This window comes from Capricornis sumatraensis, chromosome 22 (assembly GCF_032405125.1).
Source record: "Capricornis sumatraensis isolate serow.1 chromosome 22, serow.2, whole genome shotgun sequence".
Lineage (NCBI taxonomy): Eukaryota > Metazoa > Chordata > Mammalia > Artiodactyla > Bovidae > Capricornis > Capricornis sumatraensis.
Window position 1 is genome coordinate 32,764,982 of NC_091090.1, and position 23,134 is coordinate 32,788,115.

Sequence of the window (23,134 nt, forward strand, 5' to 3'; positions counted from 1 at the left end):
TAGTTTCTTAACTGTTACTCCTCCAGAGCTTGCGTCTCAGACTTAGGAAACCCTGCTCAGCTCGGACAGTTACGGAATATGTAAGTGACTTCCGGTCTAAGGCACCACCTTGTCCCCCAGCAGCTGGTGTGAGCTCCTTGGTTAATTCCCCCTTGCGGTGTGAGAAGGCGCAAGTGAAGGCACCGGTGAAGGCTGATGCAGTCTAAGCTATAGGAACTGAGGTCTGGAGTCCTGAGTGCTGTGAACTCTGGGGCACGATCTTCACTGGCTCTAGGCTTAAAGTCTTCTCCACCCCAACTGAAGGAGGGGACCACATGCCACCGTGGCCACGGCAGAGACTGGTGTGGCTCAGAAACAAAGGGGCAGAGTCACTTCTAGGAGAAATAACGCAGGAGTATTTAGAGAGATGGAGCATCCTCCTCACTTGGTCATGCTGGAGAGCCACCCGAGTTTGAACAACGAGGGTGCGGCCCAGTCTTTCTCGTCATCGACCAGCTGCCTGAACGGGGAGCCGGCCTGCCTGGGGTCGTCTGCTCGGGAGAGCTCGGGGGCGGGGGTGGGCGGGGGTGGGGTGGTGGTTCCTGCCGCTGTGTGGAGAGGAAAGTGCCTTAGTGTCCACCCGGACCCCGGCCGCCCGCCCCCGACTCCACTCGGGGGTCCACGCGGCATGCACATGGCGGGTCTGAGAAGCACGGCCAGCTCCTGAAGGGCTTAGTCCACATGGAAAAGGACACGTGGCAGACTGAGGGGCTGTGGCGGGACAGCTGACACCGGAAGCGAGGACTGGAGGAAGAGGAGCGTGTGCCTCCTCCCCGTGGCGTGTTCCCCTCGGGGGCAGAGCTGAACGGTCAGCTACCAGAAGGAAAGTGGACAGCTGTGGGGAAATCTCAGAGCACAGGTCTGGGCTCAGGAGCGGGAGGCTTGTGCACAAACCTTTTTGTCCCCCCCTTATTCCCATCTCCCAAGTTTTAAAACCCGGTGTTGATTGAGGATTTGGGACCTGACTGGGTTTGATGGCAGGGAATATGGAAAGGAGACATTGCGAGTACTTTTATTCAACCAGAGAGCAAATGAGGACTACACGCTGGAAGGAAAGGAGTTGTGTGAGCTCTCAGACACACTTGTACACAACGCACTTCAGAGACTCCCTGAGGACTCCCGCAGCTATCCCAGCAGATGGCAGCCTACTGAGACAAAAGGTCTATCAACAAGAACAGGTGAAACTCGAGGAAGCAGACTCCCTACCCGCCTAAGAGAAATGAGAGACGAAACCATCGCTGAAACACAGCCGTTTTTTTTTTTTCCCCCCAAATAAGTACAGTCGTAGTGCTGGGTTAGCAGTTAACTCTTCTACCCCCTTAATCTTAAACACAAGCTGTAGTCTCGCTCCGTCCTGCACATTTTCTGCAACCGTGGCAGTCTGAGAGTCATTTCTGCCGTCAGGCTACGTGATAGTGTCAGTGGGCATCTTTTAAAATCTCTTTTAGCTCAAGCTAGTAACATCTTGTACTTCCTTATTGCGCCGCCATTAAAAGAAGCATTAGTGTACCTTGAAAAAAAAAAAGAAAGTTGACCAGACTTACTTCTTACCTTTTTCAGAAGAAAAATAAACAGTAGAAAACTATGAAAAATAAACAGTAGAAAAATGTTTGAAGTGATAGTTTATATTGGGATTATAGTATAAGCTCTTCATATTCCAAAACCTCTTCTTTCTGAGATTCTTCCTTTTGTTTATGATCAATGGTTCTCTAGATATATAAACTCTGAGAGAGAGTGTCCCCCTGGGTTTGAGAGGAGTATTGCAAGAATAAACAAGTTACCTTTCTATACCTGCAATAGAAGAGAATTCTCCTTGGGGAATTCCTATCTTGAGTTCCATTTTTCTCGTTTTTCCTCTTTTCTTTCCTGTTTCTTTCTTAGTTTCAGAACCACAGGCAGTACAGTTCTCAGTGGCCTCAAATTTTCTTAAATTATCTTTCATTTCCTGGGACAGAGGTATGGATATACTTTCTCATCTTGGGACCTTCCTTGGAAAAACTATAAAATGGAAGGAAATTGGGCTATGACAGTTAAGGCATGAGGGTCAGTCATATTTCTTTAATCCATACGGAAACATGATTATCTTTCAATATTCCCCTCATTTATTACTGTGGCTTTGTGGAAAATAGAGGGAGGACTAGGGAAAAATATTCGTGCTTTGTTTCTTTTCAGTCTGATTTTCAATGTTGGTGTTAACACTAAATTATTTCCTTTAATTTTGGAATTCCCAAGCTCACATTTCCCTCTAGGAGAATGAAGCTGGTCTCTCATTGTGTATCTTTACTTCTTGCTATACCCTTTAGGTACAAATATACTATCTGCCTCATCCAAAGGATATTTATATGTGTTCTGACATCTATCCAAGCTTTAATTCCAATGTAAATGCCGTGTCCTTTGTCCATCTTTCTATTGCAAATCACTTTTTTTTTGCTATGCAGAAGTTCATTGTATATTCATCACATTAATAATTTCTTGTTCTAGTATATGGTATGAATATAATACAAGTGAATAGCAATTATTTTGTGCTCAGTGTGTAAGTGATGTTTATGAGTCTATGTATTTGTAATTCCATCCTTTCTTCTGTATGTGTAAAGTGATGCCAAAAGTGCTGGAGGACTTCCTGCAGAAGGCATTCATCTCTATGATTGGTTGCTTGACCCAGTTCTTTATCTTTGGCTCTCTAGGGACAACTGGATGCTCCTGACTGGTGGTCAAGGAATATAATCACTACTGAATAATTGTTACTCTCGCTGCCACGCACTCCCAGACAGTACTTGGGGCAGGTGGGCATAGCCTGGCTCTTTGGCTTCATGGTATATATGGCTAGGTTGTGGCCCTGATGGCCCAGCAGAGGTCCAGCGGCACAACCACATTAACCAATTTTACTGTGACTTTAGAGCCTTTGTTATGACTGGCCTGCTCAGATCCTGGACTGAGTGGTCCAGATGACAACACTCATTCATTCATTGTGTGGTTATCTCACTATTCCTTATGGACTGATTCTGATATCTTATGCCTGGATTGTAGTGATTGTATTGGCAGTTCTTGCTGTGGTCAGCAAGAGAAAGGCTCACCCACATGGTGAGAAGTCTTCCAAGAATGTTTGAAAAAGCATTTCTTTGTCTATTCTCTTGTTCCCCTCTAATCTTTCTATGGTTCCTCTAAAAGTGAGGCAAGTATGGTAATTTTAAGTGTTAGATTAAATTTTTTTATCTTAAATTCTATTATTTCTCTATGAAATAGGTCATGAATATTTTATATAAAAAACAAACACAAATAGCATCACTAAAAGAAACCTAGAAATACTGTTTATTTATAGCAATGTTTTATGACATCAGAATTGCATTTTATGCATATGTATAAATAACAGAAATTGGATCATTAAGTTTATAATCCGATTTTCCAGTGAAATCTTTTAGGACAATTCTTTTTGAAGATCAACAAATACATACTGGCTTGGCAGAAAAAAAACTGAGTGAACTTTATGGACAATTCGATGTTTTATTCTTTGGGGCTTTATAATATGGCTAAACATGACATTCTTAAATATTCTTTCATCACTGGGAATTTTTAATTGTATTCCATTCTTTCACTGTTGTATTCCATTCTTTCACAAGTATTGTCTATTTCTAGAATTTACTTTAATGTGTTCTTTGTGGTTTGATTGCAATGTCTAAGTATACGGATATTTTGAAAATATTTAAAGGTGAACGCACTTCACTTATTCATTTTAACTTTTTGCTTTATTTTTTATCTTTTTACTGTAGGTCTTTGTTGGTTATCTATTTTAAATATAGCAGAATGTACATGTCAATCCCATCTGTCCATTGACTGATGAATGGATAAAGGTGAAGTGGAACATACATTCAGTGGAATATTACCCAGTCATTCAAAAGAATGAAATAACGCCATTTGCAGCAAAATGGATGGATCTGGGGATTATCATACTGAGTGAAGTAAGTCAGCAAAGACAAATATCATATAATATCTCATACAGCCTAAAAAGGATGCGAATGAACTTATTTACAAAACAGAAAGAAACTCACAGACTTAGAGAATGAATTTATGGTTATCAGAGGGGGCAAGTAAGGGGGAGGAATAGATGAGGATCTTGGGATTGTCATTTTAGCTTTCTATTGTAGAAAATGTCAAACATTCAGAGAAGTAGAGTTGGTAGTGTCATAGACCCTTATGCACCTATCATTCAGCTTTGATGTCAATGTTTTGCCAATATTGTGCCTACTATCTACCATTCCTTTTTTTTTTCCTGGAAAATTTTAAAGAAAATTTTAGACATTGTGTATATATTGTGCAGGCAGATTCTTTACTACTGCACCACCTAGGGAGCCCAGATATATTGTGCTGTGTAAGTTATGTAATCTTGTATTCCCAGGGAAAATATTTATCATGCTTTCAAATTTATGAAGACATTTTTTATCCACCATGCCATGATGATATTTCCCACAATTATCAAGATAGCACAAAAACACAAATTAATAGAACATTCTGAAAAATAAGGCATTAAAAGGGGAAAAAGTGCATAGGACCAGTTTCTATTCTCTTACTTATGATGATGATACTAGTGTTACTGATGGGGAGAGAACTGAAGAAGGTAATTTGTAAGGTGACTCTGCTGACAAAAAGATGATATCGACTAAAGCTGATGGTGATGATCTTCATTTTTAAACTGGTGATAGAAATAGCAATAGTGATCAAAATGTTGGTAATGATGGGAATAGATGATGATGTCTCAAGAGTATTATATTTACAAAGCAATTTAAAGTGCATCTTTATTATAATGTACTTCAACTTAATATTGATAGTTTGATATAATTATAGAATGTTTGCTACAATATAGCTCCATTTTCTCCCTCTCCTGTTTTCTATTACTGTTGTGTATTTTTTATCAATATATATTGTAAATCCAATAATACATGTAATAATTACTAGTTCAAATAATCTGATATATTTTTCAATTAAGAGAAAAAATATAAAGAGATAAAATATTAAAATATAAATATCTTATATTTAGTTTATGTATTTTTTATTCCAGAGATCTCCACCCTCTTCCACAGACTGCATTTGACACCTCAGCCTTGTAGCAAATGAGAGAGACCCAGAATCAGAAAATGCAGAGAAGCTTCATAAAGAATGGACACAGAATGGAACCTCCCCAAACTCCTGCCATCATCTAGGGCTTGACCACGGGGCACCACTTTCCGTGTGTCCTGCCTTCTTCCTCTAATGTCTATGAAAGTGCCACCACTGTATGGCAAGCAGAAGTGGGAAATGTGGAAGCACTGACAGACTTTATTTTCTTGGGCTCCAAAATCATGGTGGACAGTGACTGTAGCCATGAAATTAAAAGACGCTTGCTCCTTAAAAGGAAAGCTATAACAAACCTAGACAGCGTATTAAAAAGCAGAGATATCACTTTGCTGACAAAGATCCATGTAGTCAAAGCTGTGGTTTTTCCAGCAGTCGTGTACAGATGTGAGAGTTAGACCATAAAGAAGGCTGCAAAAAAAAAAAAAAAAAAAGAGCAGCTCGTCCAATCAACTCTAAAGAATATTATATATATATATATTATATACTTAATTATATAATATAATGTAATGTATATTATACTTCCTTTGACTTCCCTGGTGGCTCAGATGGTAAAGCATCTGCCTACAATTTGGGAGACCCGGCTTCAATCCCTGGGTCAGGAAGATCTCCTGGTGAAGGAAATTGCAACCCACTACATTATTCTTGCCTGGAAAATCCCATGGATGAAGAAGCCTGGTAGGCTATAGTCCATGGGGTCGCAAAGAGTCAGACATGACTTCACTTTCACTTTGACATATTACTGATATAACGTTTTGAGATAATAATATAGATAACAAATAATATAGATACTTATAGCTGGAATACATATACAAGCTTGCACCTAGAGTGGGACCTGGAAGCTAGTTCTCCAAATTTCTATGTAATGATATATCCAATATACCTTATCATACAGTGTGACATGTGAAAGCCTTGGTGTTAACTGACTCATTTTATCAGTGTGGTGGTGAAGAGTGTGATTTTTCTTTTCCCTAAAATACTTGTTTCTTGGAATTATTCCTAATATCATGAACTCTCTTGAGGAAGGCAATGGCACCCCACTCCAGCACTCTTGCCTGGAAAATCCCATGGACGGAGGAGCAGGGTAGGCTGCAGTCCATGGGATCGCTGAGAGTTGGACACGACTCAGTGACTTCACTTTCACTTTTTACTTTCATGCATTGGAGAGGGAGATGGCAACCCACTCCGGTGTTCTTGCCTGGAGAATCCCAGGGAGAGCAGAGCCTGGTGGGCTGCCGTCTATGCGGGCACACAGAGTCGGACACGACTGAAGCAACTTAGCAGTAGCAGCAGCCATGAACTCTCTATGCCCAGAATCCTGTTCAGGGAACTCTCCACATCCTTATTTCTTAGGCTATACCTGAAAGGATTGAGAGTGGGGGTTACCAGGGCATACATGACAGCAGCACCCAACCCCAGAGGCATCAGGAGCTGACAGGGACTTCAGGTAGGTGGAAAAGACCGAGCTGTAGAAGAGGATGAGTGTGGAGAGGTGGGAGCTGCATGTAGCCAGGGCTTTGTTTTTTCCCCTGTGCTGTTGGATCCTGAGCTACAGCAAGGAAAATATGGGCATAGGAGCTTATGATGCAGAGGAGAGGGCTGATTCCTAACAGTCCTGTCAGAACCATCATCAGGTCCTCATTGAGGTGGGTATCAGAGCAGAAAGGCCAAAGAGTGGTCCGTAATCACAGAAAAAGTGGGGAATTTTTTGATTAGTATAGAATGAGAGCTGGCATAGCAACAGGGCAAGGACAAGAGAGATAGAATGGGCCACTCCCCATGACCCACCCACCAGCAGTGCACATCTGCAAGGAGTCATTAGGAGTGCAGAGTGCAGGGGATGGCAGATGGTAGCGTAGCAGTCGATAGCCATGGCCGTCAAAAGCAGGTTGTCCATGTTAGCAAAAACTGCAAAGAAATATAATTGGGCTAGACACTCAGAGAAGGAGATCAATACGTTGCTGGTCCACAAAGTCTCCAGCATTTTGGGGGCTGTGGTGGTAGTGGAGCAGAGGTCGACCAGGGAGAGCTGGCTGAGGAAGAAATACATGGGGCTGTGGAGGTGGATGTCAGCACCAATCGCCAGCAGCAGTAGCGAGTTTCCTAAGAGACTCAGCAAGTAGAGGGCCAGGAAGAGACCAAAGAGGACCTGTGGCTTGTCTGGGTCACTGGACAGTCCTGAGAGGACAAAGTCAGGGTTCTTGCTGCAGTTCATTTCAGGTCTTGATGGGCTACAGGAAAAGAATCAGCATGAATAGGATTCACTTAGTTAGCTACAGATGGATAAAACCTTGGATCCTTTCTCTTGGCAATGGGTTTTACTTATACCACCAATGGGAAGAATGGATTAACAAAATACCAGTGGGGAAGACAAGAGGTGTACCTCACAAAAGATGGTCAAATTAAGGAAACATCAAGGGAAGAGAATAAGAGAAATAACAGAGATTTCCTGGAGGTATTAAAGTGTAAAGAGTTTTCTTAATGATACTTTGTATAATTGGTGATTTAACTACTTGCCTGTTAATCTGTTTTCTTCACAAGACCATGAGTCTTTCAAGGCACAGGCTGTGTTTCAGTACTTAGCTTAATGCCTGGCACATAGAAGGGGCTCAATAAATACATACCCACCTACACAGTCAGTGTCCTCCTAACTGTTTTCACAAGGATCATGCCCCCATCCAATACATTCTCCATACTATGGTCTTTTCAAAAAAGAAGATCTCATCATGTCACTTCATTGTGTAAAAAATGGGTTCCTACATACAAATGGCCAGTAGGTGCATGTAAAAATGCTCAGCATTGCTAATTATTAGAGAAATGCAAGTCAAAACTACAATGAGGTACCACATGAGTAAGAATGCCCACCATTAAAAGGTATACAAAGTGATAAATGCTGGGTAGAACATGGAGCAAAAGCAACCCTCTTACACTGTTGGTGGGAATATAAATTGTTGCATCCACTGTGGAAAACAGTATGGAGGTTCCTCCAAAAACTAAAAGTAGAGTTGCCATATGACCCAGCAGTTTCACTTCTGGGCATATACCCAGACAAAACTATGATGAAAAAAGTCACATGTACCCCTACGTTCACAGAAACACTATCTACAATAACAAAGCCATGGAAAAACCTAAATACCTAGTGACAGATGAATGGAGAAAGAAGATGTTGTAAACATGGAACATAATGGAATATTTAGTTCAATTCAGTTCAGTTGCTCAGTCGTGCGTGACTCTTTGTGACCCCATGAATCGTAACACGCCAGGCCTCCCTTCCAATGAGTCAACTCTCCGCATGAGGTGGCCAGAGTATTGGAGTTTCAGCTTTAGCATCGGTCCTTCCAGAACACCCAGGACTGATCTCCTTTAGAATAGAGTGGTTGGATCTCCTTGCAGTCCAAGGGACTCTCAAGAGTCTTCTCCAACACCACAGTTCAGAAGCATCAATTCTTCAGTGCTCAGGTTTCTTTACAGTCCAACTCTCACATCCATACATGACCACTGGGAAAACCATAGCCTTGACTAGACGGACCTTAGTCGGCAAAGTAATGTCTCTGCTTTTGAATATGCTATCTAGGTTGGTCATCCCTTTCCTTCCAGGAGCAAGCATCTTTTAATTTCATGGCTGCAATCACCATCTGCAGTAATTTTGGAGCCCAGAAAAATACAGTCTGCCACTGTTTCCACTGTTTCCCCATCTATTTCCCATGAAGTGATGGGACCAGATGCCATGATCTTTGTTTTCTGAATGTTGAGCTTTAAGCCAACTTTTTCACTCTCCTCTTTCACTTTCATCAAGAGGCTCTTTAGTTCCTGTTCACTTTCTGCCATAAGGGTGGTGTCATGGTAGTTTACTGCAATTGTAATATGGAGGATGTAATCACATTTATTTAAATATTTAGGTTATTTAGTTAATGTTGGTCTCTCTATCAAAATGATAGGATCATTATGTCTGAGATTGAATCAGATTTTCCTCTCCAAAGCTTGGAGATCAAAGTATGGTGTATGTCAGAAAATGAAATAAATGGTAAGTGAAGGTAGGAGAGGACGATGGGTTGTCTTCCCCCAAAAGTATTTCTCCATTTCGAGAATAAAATTTCTTTCCTACAAAAACTGTCCTGGTAACATGGGGTGGAAACATAGATTCATCTAATTCCTTCATCAAGTTGAGACCAAGTACAATAAATTTTATTTCCTATGAAACGTCCGTCATTTCAGACTCTTCTCACTTTTTAAATTGTCATTCTTTTTGAGCTTTCTCTAGTCAACTCATTCCCAGTGAGTTTCACCAGCAGCTAACAGGCTTCACTGTCTCTACCTCTAGTTGCTAAGATCCAAGCTGTCAGCATCTGCCATAAATTTTAGGGCTTTCTTCTTTGGGCTTGATTCTCCCTGGTTTAAATCTTTCTAATATCTTTTTTTGTGTTGTATCACATATCCACTGGTGCCTCTCTTTATCAAGAACTTCTGCATCTTCAACCTTCTATCAGTAAGATAGGATTTTCTATTACTCAGCAGCATTCATTCTCCTTTTCTCAATTATAGTATAAATTCCTGGGAGTAGAGACCATGCATGAGTGCATGCATGCTAAGTCGCTCAGTCGTGTCTGACTCTTTGCAATCATATGGATTGTAGCCTGCCAGATGCCTCTGTCCATGGGATTCTCCAGGAGGGAATACCAGAGTGGGTTGTCATGCCCTCCAGGAGGTCTTCCTGACCTAGGGATTGAAGATACATTATATCTTCTGCACTTGCAGGCAGGTTCTTTACTACTAGTGTCCCCTGGGAAGCCCAGTAGGGATGAGGGTTCTTTAAACTATTTTAAGCACCACCTAGGTCATGAGTATATGGTTGTTTCCAAGGATTATTGTTCAGTAGTTGCTCTCAAAACATGAGGACATCTATGTATTTCTCATGTATGAGTAGAGGAGAAAATGCCCTTTGTGTCAACTACTGTGAAGAGATGAACTATATTCTGCTTCTTGGAAATAATCAATTACACCTGAATAAAAGTTTTATTTGTGTCTGTTAATAATGAGTTGTGTAAGGCAGATGCTCTTCAACATTTTTGCAGTCTGTGGCATCTATAATCAAAGCCTTATAAGGAATCTTGTGATAGGCACAGTTACATTTTCTTTTCCACTGATATATCATTTCTCCCTTGTTTCTTTAAATGTAAACTTTAAATGTTCCAATGTTAACTGACTCAGGATAAAGAAACTTAACACTTTTCTTCTTCAAGCCAAGCATTTTTAAATGGGGGCTTCCCTCGTGGCTCAGACGGTAAAGCGTTGCTTGCAGTGCAGGAGACCCGGGTTCAATCCCTGGGTTGGGATGATCCCCTGGAGAAGGAAATGGCAACCCACTCTAGTACTCTTGTCTGGAAAATTCCATGGGCTGAGGAGCCTGGTAGACTACAGTCCATGGGATCACAAAGAGTCAGACACGACTGAGCGACTTTTCCACTGATATATCATTTCTCCCTTGTTACTTTAAATGTAAACTTTAAATGTTCCAATGTTAACTGACTCAGGATAAAGAGACTTAACACTTTCCTTCTTCAAGCCAAGCATTTTTAAATATGTAACACCAGAGATTCTGAAACCTTAGCATGCTTAAGGATCAGAGGTTCTGATTTAAGAGTTCTGAAGCGGGACATGAGAATTTGCTTTTCTATCATTCTCCAACATCAGATGATGTGGATGTCATTAACGTGCTGTGTAGAATTCAGATATAGCAAAATATATTCTTTTGTCATCTGTATTGCTCTTTTTTGCTTTCATTTTCTCTATCATTGTTATTGAGAACTGAAAGATTTCCCACTTTTTACAAGATTAAGTCTTTCTGTACTCCTTTATCTCTTTCAGTTCAGTCACTCAGTTGTGTCCCACTCTTTGGGACCGCATGCACCCTAGCCCACCAGGTTCCTCTGTCCATGGGATTTTCCAGGCAAGAATACAGGAGTGGGTTGCCATTTCTTTCTCCACTTACTGCTTTAGAATATTACTTCTTCAGCTCAGACAGGGCTGTAATTCTCACATTCCAAATCTCTCAGGTTATGCCTTCTTGACTATTACTGAATAGTCTCACTGTTATTATACCCACCTGTAGGTTTATATTGTATCCATCTCTCAATTATAGTATAAATAAGAGAATTATACTATTATATGTATGTATATATATTTAAAACTCTAGAGAATATATGGTTTACCTTAGGTCTCAAGACAAATTACCTGAATACTGTTTTAACATCTCAAAGTAATGAGGGTTTTCTAACCATCTTTAAAATTTTGGCCTCAGATAGAGCATACCCTCCACCTGGTGAGTTCCTGTAGCCTTCTCCAGATGATGGCCCACTTCCCTGATTTTAAAGCAAAGTCTTCAAAAAGCTCAGTGTCTCCACTACTTGTTGCCAATTACTTTTCAAACCGTTTGCCTTTAATCTTCTCTTGAACTGAGTTCAATGAAATTTTTGGTCTCACCATTCCACTGAATTCATTCTTGTCAATGTCAAAGTTCAATTCTCTGTCTTTAAATTACTTGACCTCTCAGTAACACTTAACAGACTTGATCTTTTTTTTCTTACCTTAAATGCTTAAAAACAAAAACAAAAACACCTTGCTTTCAGAATACCCACCCAGCTCTCACTTTCCAGCGCAGACTTGTTTTCAGCCTCATTGGCTGCTTGCTGCTCCTCCTTCTTCTTATTCACTTTTGTACCTCTCCCCTTTCGGTCTTTTATGCTTCACATATCTATTAACACATAGCTCTCAAATGATACCTTTAATTTCAAGTTATATTTCTAACTCTAGACATATATATTTAATTTCCAACTAAACATTTCTACCATAGCAGTTTTACCATTTAAGATATGCTCTTTCAGCTGGTTTGATTTATATACTGTCCTGGAAACAGATACACAAATCAAAAGAGACTTTCTATGTTATATAGCCCACCAAGTACAGAACTTGAACTCTCTAGGTCCACTTTGAAAGCTGATCCCATTATTCCATTTGGCACATGACATCTTCAACCCCTGCCTCTGGTTTCTCTAATCTTTACTCTGTAAATGATGAACTTAGAAATATTCATTCTATCTAATGTTATTGGTAGGTGGATGGGAAAGAACAAAGAATTTGAGGGCCTTGGAATATTCTGATGTACCAGCTAAAGACAATGCATTTAGGAGCTGAGCATTATCAACCTTCATTTCTCTTGGGACCAGAAAGAGTTTGCCTCAAAATAAATCTTTCTGGCCTTGGAGACTCAGTTCCCAAAGGTACTCATTAGTGAAAAACCTCGAGGAATTTTCTGTTGAGAAAGTTTCCTATAGATAGGGTTGAGGATGAAAATTAACAATTAAACAGAAGCCTAACATTGATTTGGAAGTAACTTAGAAAAATTACTTAAAACGCAAAACTTCTACTATTCACTGGTCTGTCTCCTTATGTAAGAGTAACTTGAAGAGACTGATATACAGCTACAATATATCATATGTGTCCTTTTATTTTCAGTGCTCTGAACTTTTGTCATAAAACATATTGAAGTTTATAAAATTATTTTCATACATCTATTGATAAAGTCATCTCAGTTGAGATCTGAAATATATTAAATGGAGTTAATGCCTCCCTACTGTACTCTTCCCAATTTCTGAACCACAGAATAATGCAGCTTAATTAAATATGTTTAAACGTCTGTGTTTTGGGTAACAGTGTGTTATGCAGCAGTAGGTAACTATGTGCTCCTCTATAGTTTAGTCTCTATGAAGGTTAGATTATGTAAAAAATTCTGATCCATAGAAATTCTGGTCTGAGATAGTTCAGGGTTAAGATGCCTTCTCCCCATACACTTTCTTTTATAAACAAAACTGGAATTGTCACTGTTTTGTCACTAGAACAAAACTGGACCAAAGAAGGTAGAGTTGGAGAACCATGTGAGTAAGATTAAGACCAAATTCTTTGGATCTACAAAAGTGAATGTAAATAGTGTGAATGATCAGTCCATAACCTCAAAATATCCTCCTATATTCTTACCTGTATATATCTCTATTTTACTTATTTATTATTATTATTATTTATCTGTGGTTGTGCTGCCCAGCTTGTGGAATCTTAGTTCCCTAACCAGGGATTGAACCCCAGCCCTTGGCAGTGGAAGTGAATAGTCCTAACCACTGCAGGGACACCAGGGAATCCTGTATCTCTAATAGTTGTACATGCTGGGACTCCCCATGGTTTCAGGTCCAGTGACACTTCTAAGAAGTTATAAAGTGAGGAACATAGTAATTCTTGCCTATTACCTCCAAAAATACTTCAGCAGTTACTGTTTAATAGTTTTTACTTAGTATAAGCTTGATGACAGGTAAGGAAAACAAGAGAAATTTTGGATGAGTTCTTCATATTTCGCCGATATTACATGATATTATATCACACTGTAATCTGTGAAAGTAAATATAGAAATAAAAAAGAAAATATATTAGAAGGAAAAGTCATGAAACTCAATTTTCAAGATCCCAATAATTGAGGGGAAAATATACCAATGGGCAGGAAAGGTATTCCTGAGATTTTTTTTGTTAAGGATTGGCACCCCAATCTAGGACTCTTGCCTGGAAAATCCCATGGATGGAGGAGCCTGGTAGGCTGCAGTCCATGCTAAGGGTTGGACATGACTGAGCGACTTCACTTTCACTTTTCACTTTCATGCATTGAAGAAGGAAATGGCAACCCACTCCAGTGTTCTTGCCACTGGAGAATCCCAGGGACGGGGGAGCCTGGTGGGCTGCCATCTATGGGGTCACACAGAGTCGGACATGACTGAAGTGACTTAGCAGCAGCCACTTATAACAATATTTTACAACTATCTTTGACAGGTGGTCCAATTGACTTATAAAACATATTCGGAGTCAGAGTTCACAAAATTCTTTAGATAAACCATTGGTTATTTTATCTCTTAATTAATACTCAATTTTTTTTTTGCTTTAATTACTTACTTGCTTCCAGATTGGAGAAAAACAAATCATGACATTGATTTATCACTTAAAACTATCCTTTGGCTCATATGTGAGTTACCACTTATTTTTCCAATTAAGTAATCAGGGCCATTAATTCAATACCTTAAAATATTACAGCATAAGACTTTATTGTTCACATTTTGATATATAAACTTACAGGGAACACACAGGTAAACAGCCCTAAATACTATTCAATTACAGAGTTCATGGGTAACTAAGACAAATTTCTGTATCTAATTTTGTTCAAGAACACGAAAGAATACATGACAAATCAGTTTCATCAATTGATATCCCTGAAACAGATTCAGCATTAAGATTCCATGTAGTTTGTTCAAGTTTCCATTATATTATCTAGAAATGCATTATTTAACAAAATATACTGGACTTACCCACTTACATTTCCTTTATACACTTCCTTCTGTTTTTACAAATGGTAAACAATCAGAAAAGCAGTATGACTTCACATGTCAGTTTTCTCTTTGCCCCTTTATGCCTCAGAAGAATTCTCTAGACTTCAGGTCAGAGTCTTCTACTGGCCCTCTCCTCAAGGCCCCCTTCACTTCCTTGTTCCTCAAAGTATAGATCAGTGGATTTAGTACAGGAGTGACCACGCTGTACATAATGGCAATGATCCGTTCCTGCTCCACAGAGCTACCTGTGGCAGGACGAATATAAGTGAAAAGTACGGGAGCATAGAAAAGAACAACTACCATGAAGTGGGCGACACAAGTAGACAGTGCTTTATGGAGCATGCTGCAAGAGTGGGTCTTGAAAAAAAGATAGATAATAACGTAGGCATAGGATAGAAGTGTTAGAAAAAATGGGCCAATGGCAAAGGTCCCCATGACAGTATGAGCAGCCACTCATTGAGGTCAGTGCTCCCGCAGGCCAACTCCAACAATGGCTTAATATCACAGAAGAAGTGATGGATATAGTTGGAACCACAGTGCTGGGGGCCAGCGTGAGGAACTCCGCCCATGGCAAAGGTCATGAGGAAGGGGGCTTGGCATACGCAAAGGTGTGATCAAGCCTCAGGAAACCCCCTGTTTCCGAGCATCTAACCCCCAAACCAGAGTCTGTTTTATGTTCTCACCTACACCTCTGACTTTACGGGGGGCTCTCCCCCATAACCGTTTCTCTCGGAGAAGGAGTAAACGTGCAGCTCCAAAGCAATAAAAATTCTTGGGCGTGACAAGAGTGTTTCAGCTTACGGACTCCTCTGGAGGTTATCTAGCCCACCTGTATAGGTTCGTCCTGCCACATGTGATTGTTTACAGCCTCCCAACCTGAGAGGCATGAGATGTTTTAGACTTACTAAAGGCAAATTCTCTTGTGGAGTTAGAAATTATTAGTATAATGGGTTGGTTAGGAATTATATTGGTGAAGGGTTTTTTCATTTGTTGTGTCAATAATTGCTGCTAATTCCCTGCTCTGGGTGGGACAAGGATGCCTCAGGTCAAACCTCTCTGCTGACAGACTAGCTTGTGTGACAGGATTATCCATACTCCTGCCACATGATTGTTTACTACCTCTCAACCATAAACAGCACAGAGGGTTTTGGAGTATTTTGAGTCTTAATTAGCATAGGGCTTTTTCTTCTTGTTGAGTCAATGATTGCCGCCAGGCCTCCATATCCTTAGGCACTTGGGAATATATTAATCAATGTATTTGGAATATAGCAAAGGAAATATGGTAGTTTTTGATGTTAGCAATACTAAACTTTTTGAGTTAATGGATTTTCTCTTTTGTAATAGATCACTGTACTTTGTTATAAATCACTGTGTCCTTGCTATGTAAAAATGTAACTTTATCATATCTTAAGACTAAATAGATCTTAAGGGGAACATTGGTGAAAGGATTTTCAGTTGTTGGGCTGATGTTTGCTGCTAAATCTCCATGTTCCCTACACTTCTAATGAATATAACTAACATATAGGAGAAATAAGTATTAACCTTTAAGCATATAGGAGAAATAAGTATTAACCTTTAAGATTAATCATGTTAACCTTGGGTTAAATAAATTCCTTTCTTGATTGTAACTCACTACACCCTCACCCTATAGGAATGTAACTTTATTTGGAGGGTGGTGCCTGGTTTAAGAAAAAACACCCTTGGAAGAAATAAGTTTTTGGGTTATCAGAAAGAAAGGATCATAAAATGTCAGCAGGTCTCATTCATGGCCAGAAGATGATGTACCCTTTTCTTATACATTTATGTGAAGCACCTGATTTTGATAAAGGTCAGGACTGCTGACCCCCGAGTGACTCTGTATTCATCCCTATGTGTAACAAAAGGTATATAAGCAAACCCCAAAATAAAGAAATTGGATCAGTTTCCAGAAAGACTGATTCCCCCATGTTGCTTCTTTCTTGCTCCCATTTTTCTGGCTGAATTCCCATCTGGAGCATGGATGCTATTCCACGTAATCCAAGTTATTCAGCCTCTTTTTCTCCACTAATCTTCCTACTACACTATCCATTTCTAATCTCTCTTTATCTGTGATTAAATATGTATTTTTTCAAAGACGCTGACTCCGTCCCCACCTTCAAATCACCCTGGATCCACCGGGGCTGGACCCCGGCACACAGAAGTTTAAGCGAGAGGTCATTACTGAGTACAACAGGGCATGGAAAAACCCAATAATCCAGACAAAGATAGCCATCTGGACACAGACCTGATGACTCATGATAAGAGGGTAACCAACTGGTTTGCAGATAGCCACAAAGCGGTCAAAACCCATCACGGCCAGCAACATAGACTCTGTGCTGCCAAGGAAGTGGAAGAAATGAAGCTGGCTTATGCATCCCAAGAAATTGCTTTGTGTGTAGAGAGGAAGTTCTCCAGCATCTTTGGCAGAGTCACCGTGGAGCAGCAGATATCTAGACATGACAGGTTTCCCAGGAAAAAATACATAGGAGAATGGACTCTTGAATCAGAGATGACAACCATCAGGGTGGCTGCATTCCCAGCCACATTGACAATGTAAGTTGCAAGGAAAACCACAAAGAGAACAGGCTACAGTACTTGGATGTCTGTCACTCCCAGGAGGAGAAATTCAGTGACTGAGGTTTGATTCAGCATCACTTGAAAGAAAAGACAAAATAACATATGGAATGCAATCTCTGATGGGAACAGAGTCCCACAGCTGAGGATTTTCCCATCTAGACAATAATATTTTGAGGAACATTGCTATTTAAATAAGGTCACGTGTTGGTTATGGACTGTTACTGAAACATTTTAAGAATTAGATTTATCATTAATATTTGTCTTTTTTCCAGGATTTAGCCAGATTGTCATCTTCTCCTATACAAATTGCCCTTTATCATCCTAAATCAACTCCAAAAGCAGGGAAATCTTTAAGCACTCCACCACAGTGCTATCTCTTGACCTAGGAAGAAACCATCTGAAGTTTTTACTTAGGAAAAATAGACAATGAGAGAATAATAAGAGCTATAAGGAAATCTGAATCGAGATGCAGACATTGGAGCACTTGCTATAAAAAGGAATCATTCAAAGTTTGGGAAATCTATGAAAGGAGAAAGATTTGACTAGAATAAAAAAGTGTATCAAGTAGGGAACATTTCCAGAGATCCCATGGGATTATCACTTTTGTAGCTAGAGAAAATTTTGAGAAATTATCTAACCTTTATTACATCTTTGTTGCAGCCTGGCAGGGCAGAGATCAGAACCTGCCCCATGACAGGAGTGTGCGGCACACTGCGCCCCCCGAGATTGTCCTAGTAAGCATGCTCAATGGGCAATGTGGAGCTGGACGTGCTCTCTGCTCCACTTCACTGACTGCCCCTGTGTCCGTTCTCATGGAAACAAATCCAGATTTCCCGATTAACAGCAGAGCCTTAATTTTACCCCCTCTTGATGGTGCGCTGATCAAACCCCCCAGTATAGCTATTTCTTAATGATCTCATGTGACTTATGCCAATGAAAGTGCGGGCTGAAAGGACCCATTTTGTCTTCCTTCCATGGAGAGTAGGAAGGCCCGCTGACTCCCCGCTTACCCAATCATATGTATCTGTCTTTTCATTACACGGCCCCCCACCCCCTGGTTTCAGGTCTTTCTCGCCCGCTGTGCTGGATGCTGCACATCTTTTTTGTAAAGATGGCTTCAGGAATTCTGAGTAGCCTTCCTTGATAGCCATGTATATTTTGTATACTGTCAAACTTTATCACTCCTGATCAAGATAACATATGTCAAACATCGTTTTTGGTTCTCTACTTGCAAAACAAAATTATATTAAACAATTCATTTGGGGGCAAAATCTTTCCCTAACATCTAAAGAAAATAACATGAGATTTTCTGTACCAAATATTTATTTCATTGCGTCTTGAATATTTATTGATAACTTATTTACTTTGGAGACTACCTAGAGATATGGCAATAAAAATGTAGGCAACAGAGTCTTCATAATCCACAAAGACAAGGTTCATGGTAAGATAGGAAACAGGTCTCAATCCTTGACTTGTGAATTTAATACAGGCAAGAAGACAGAGGATATGGGCAACTCCCCAGCCTGTGTCCTGGTTCATTCTCCTACCTGATTGAGTGTTCAAATTCACAGCTAAGAAGGCTTATCAGATTGACACTTCAGAAAAGTAAATAGTAGAAAAAAATTTTTTTTATTTTATTTTTATTTTATTTTACTTTACAGTACTGTATTGGTTTTGCCATACATTGACATGAATCCGCCACAGGTGTATATGAGCTCCCAATCCTGAACCCCCCTCCCACCTCCCACCCCATCCCTCTCTCTGGATCATCCCCGTGCACCAGCCCCAAGCATCCTGTATCCTGTATCAAACATAGACTGGCGTTTCGTTTCTTACATGATAGTACACATATTTCAATGCCATTCTCCCAAATCATCCCTCCCTCTCCCTCTCCTTCAGAGTCCAAAAGTAGGTTCTATACATCTGTGTCTCTTTTGCTGTCTCGCAAACAGGGTCATCATTATCATCTTTCTAAATTCCATATATATGTGTCAGTATACTGTACTGGTGTTTTTCTTTCTGGCTTACTTCACTCTGTATAATCTTCTCCAGTTTCATCCATCTCATTAGAACTGATTCAAATGTATTCTTTTTAATGGCTAAGTAATACTCCATTGTGTATATGTGCCACAGCTTTCTTATCCATTCACCTGCTGATGGACATCTAGGTGGTTTCCATGTCCTGGCTATTATAAACAGTGCTGTGATGAACATTTGGGTACATGTGTCTCTTTCAATTCTGGTTTCCTCAGTGTGTATGCCCAGCAGTGGGATTGCTGGGTCATAAGGCAATTCTATTTGCAATTTTTTAAGGAATCGCCACACTGTTCTCCATAGTGGCTGTACTAGTTTGCATTCCCACCAACAGTGTAAGCAGATCACTGGCTTCAAAAACAGGTAGGAAAAAATACAAAAGACAAAAAAAGAGACAAAGGAGGTAGGGAGGGAGCTCCGTCCCGGGAAGGGAGTCCCGTCCCGGGAAGAGACTCATAAGAAGAGAGGTTTCCAAACACCGGGAAACATTCTCGCTGCCAAGTCTGTGCCACGCCTTGGAAGCACAGACATAACAGGAAGGAAAAATAAATAAATAATTAAAACCAAAAGAAAAATTTTTGAAAAATAAGGAATAGAAGAATATTTGATGTGATAGTTTATACTGGACTTACAGCATAAGCTCTTCATCTTCTGAAACCTCTTCTTTCTGAAATTCTGCCTGTCTTTTATGATCCACAGATCTTTAGATATTCAAAGCCTGAGAGAGAGTGTCCTTGGGGTTTGGGAGGATTACTGAAAGAATAAAGAAGTTACTTTTCTATACCTGCAATATAAGAGAATTCTCCTTGGGGAATTTTTATCTTGAGTTCCAGGTTTTCCTTTTTTTTCCTTCCTTACTCTGTTTCTTACTTAGTTTCATAACCACAGACAGTACAGTTCTCAAGGGCCTCAGGATTTCTTTAATTACCTTTCATTTCCTGGGACAGAGATTTGGATGCACTTCCTCATGTTGAGGACTTGCATGGAAAAATGGAAGGAAATTGGGCAATGACAGTTAAGGAATGAGGGCCAGTCATATCCCATTGATCCATACAGAAAATTGATCATCATTAAAATATTATACTCATTTATTACTGTGATTCTATGGAAAACAAAAAAGAGGACTAGGAAGAAGTAGTATTGCTTTGGTGCCTTCTAAATCTGACTATTCACCGCTGGTAGTAACATTTAAATATTTTCTTTAATTTTGGGATCCCCAATGCTCACGTTTATCTCTAGGAGACTGAGGCTGGTCTCTCCAATGTGTGTCTTCACTTATTGCTGTACCCTTTAGGTAACAATATTCTTTCTGCTTCATCTGAGGAATACCTATATGCAATCTGACATGGATCCAAGCATTCTAATTATTGTTGTAAATGCCATGTACTTTGTCCATCTATCACAGTTCATTCTTGTTGCATTGCAGTTCATTATATATTCATCACAATAATTGCTTGTTATAGTATGTCAGGAATATAATATAAATAAATAATTATTGTGTACTCATTGTTTAAGTTATTGTCCTGATTTCACATGTTCGTATTTCTGTCCTTCCTTGACAAACTCTGCTTTTTTAAAGGGATGCCAAAATTGCTGGAAGACTCCCTCTCTACTCACAAAGTTTCCTCAGATGCATAAGCCAGCTTCATTTCTTCCACTCCCCAGTGGCATGGGGACTTCAGGTAGGTGGCAAAGACCGAGCTATAGAAGAGGATGACCATGGAGAGGTGGGAGGTGCATGTGGCCAGGGCTTTCTTTTTCCCCTGTGCTGATGGGACCCAAGCTACAGCAAGGGAAGTATGGGCATAAGAGCTTATGATGCAGAAGAGAGGGCTGATTCCTCAGAGTCCTGTCAGAACCATCATCAGGTCCTCACTGAGGTGGGCATCAGAGCAGGAAAGCCTTAAGAGAGGTTTAAAATCACACAAAAAGTGAGGCATCTCTAGATTATTATAGAATGATAAGTTAGCATCAAGGTATGGGTCAAAGAGTCAGAGTGGGCCTCTCCCCATGACCCACCCACCAGCAGTCCACATCTGCAAGGAGTCATTAGGAGTGCATAGTGCAGGGGATGGCAGATGGCAGCATAGCAGTCGATAGCCATGGCAGTCAAAAGCAGGTTGTCCATGTCAGCAAACTGCAAAGAAATATAACCGGGCCAGACAGAGAGAGAGACTGATCTCTACCACATGGATCGCTGCTCAGTGTTACGTGGTAGCCTGAATGGGAGGAGAGTTTGGGGAAGAATGAATACAGATATATGTATGGCTGAGTCCCTTTGCTGTCTACCTGAAACCTACATAACATTGTTAGTCAGCTATACTCCAACAAAAATAAAACTTAAAAAAACAAAAAAGTGAAAGTTGCTCAGTTGTGTCCGACTCTTTGCGACCCCATGGACTATATAGTCCATGGAATTCTCCAGGCCAGAATACTGGAATGGGTAGCCTTTCCCTTCTCCAGGGGATCTTCCCCAACCCAGAGATTGAACCCTGATTTCCTGCATTGTGGGCAGATTGTTTACCAGCTGAGCTACAAACGAAGCCTGAGAATATTGGAGTGGGTGGCCTATCCCTTCTCCAGCAGATCTTCCCAACCCAGGGGTAAAACCAGGGTCTCCTGCACTGCAGGCGCATTCTTTACCAACTGAGCTATGAAGGAAGCCTTAAGAAAATAATAAATAAATAGAAATAAATAAAAAGAAAAAGGAAAGGTATACAATAATATAATTCTCTGTGCTATACAATGTATCCTTGTTGCTTATCCATTAAAAAAGAAAAGAGATAAGCAACAAGGATACACTGTATAGCAGATAGAATTATAGCCATTATCCTGTAATAACTTTTAATGGAGCATGGTCTGTAAAAATAATGAATGACTATGCTGTACACTTGATAGTAGGATAATATTGTAAATAAACCATAATTCAATTTAAAAAAGAAAAAAGTTATTAAACTTGCTAAGAAACTAGACCTCAATTGTTCCCACAGTTACTCATTAGAGAAAAACCTGAGCAAATTTTTCTTGAGAAAATTTCATATAGATAGGGTTGAGGAATAAAATCAACAATTAAGCAGAAGCTGAATATTGATTTGGAAATAAAATTAGAAAGATTCCTTAAAACTTCACAATTTCTGCCTCATTACTGCCCTATCTCCTTAAGTAAGAGTAGTTGAAAGAGACTGACATACAGGCATAAACTGTTATATATGTCCTTTTATTTTTATTGTTCTGAGAATGTCTGTCATGAAAATATATTGCAGTTGATTAAATTATTTTCATACATCTATACACAAAGTCATCCTGTAACATCATTAAACAGAGTCAGTGCTTCCCTGCTGTACTCTTCCTGATTTCTGGATCACAAAATAATGCAGTTTAATTAAATAAGTGTTTAACCTTCTGTGTGTAGGGTGACAGTGTATCATGGAGCTATAGGTAATCATGTGTTCCTCTACAGTTTACAGCATCTTTGTAGGTTGGATTATGTCAAAAAGTTTGTTTAACAGAAATTCTGAGACAGTCCAGAGTGTAAGATATCTTCCCCCCCATACATTCTTTTATTAACAAAACTGAAATTAAGAGGCCAAAGAAGGTAGAGTTGGAAGACAAAAGAAACGTGAGTAAGATCAGAACCAAATCCTTTGGATTTACAAAAGTGAATGTGAACAATTTGAATAGTCTGTCTATCAGCTCAAAATATTCTTTTCCAGTCTTATTTGTCTGTACTCTATTTACGGTATTTACTTATTGGCTGTGCTGCCTGGCTTGTGGGATCTTAGTTTCCCAACCAGTGACTGAGCCTGGACCCTCGAGAGGGAAAGTGCAGGCTCCTCACCGCTGAGCTGCTGCATCATTCTGCATCTCTCAGTAGTTTTAGGTGCTGCCCCACCATGGTTTCAGGTCCAGTGGCATTGCTAGGAATTTAGAAAGGGAAGAACATAG

At 40.0% G+C, this 23,134-nt stretch overlaps 3 pseudogenes; all 3 read right to left on the reverse strand.

Moving 5' to 3' along the window:
- Positions 1-1,488: 1,488 nt before the first annotated feature.
- LOC138097961 (olfactory receptor 1f45-like) lies at positions 1,489-7,360 on the reverse strand (annotated as a pseudogene).
- A 7,284-nt stretch (positions 7,361-14,644) lies between these two features.
- Positions 14,645-17,230, reverse strand: LOC138097963 (olfactory receptor 12D1-like; annotated as a pseudogene).
- Positions 17,231-20,802: 3,572 nt separating this feature from the next.
- LOC138097964 (putative olfactory receptor 1F2) lies at positions 20,803-23,046 on the reverse strand (annotated as a pseudogene).
- Positions 23,047-23,134: the final 88 nt, after the last annotated feature.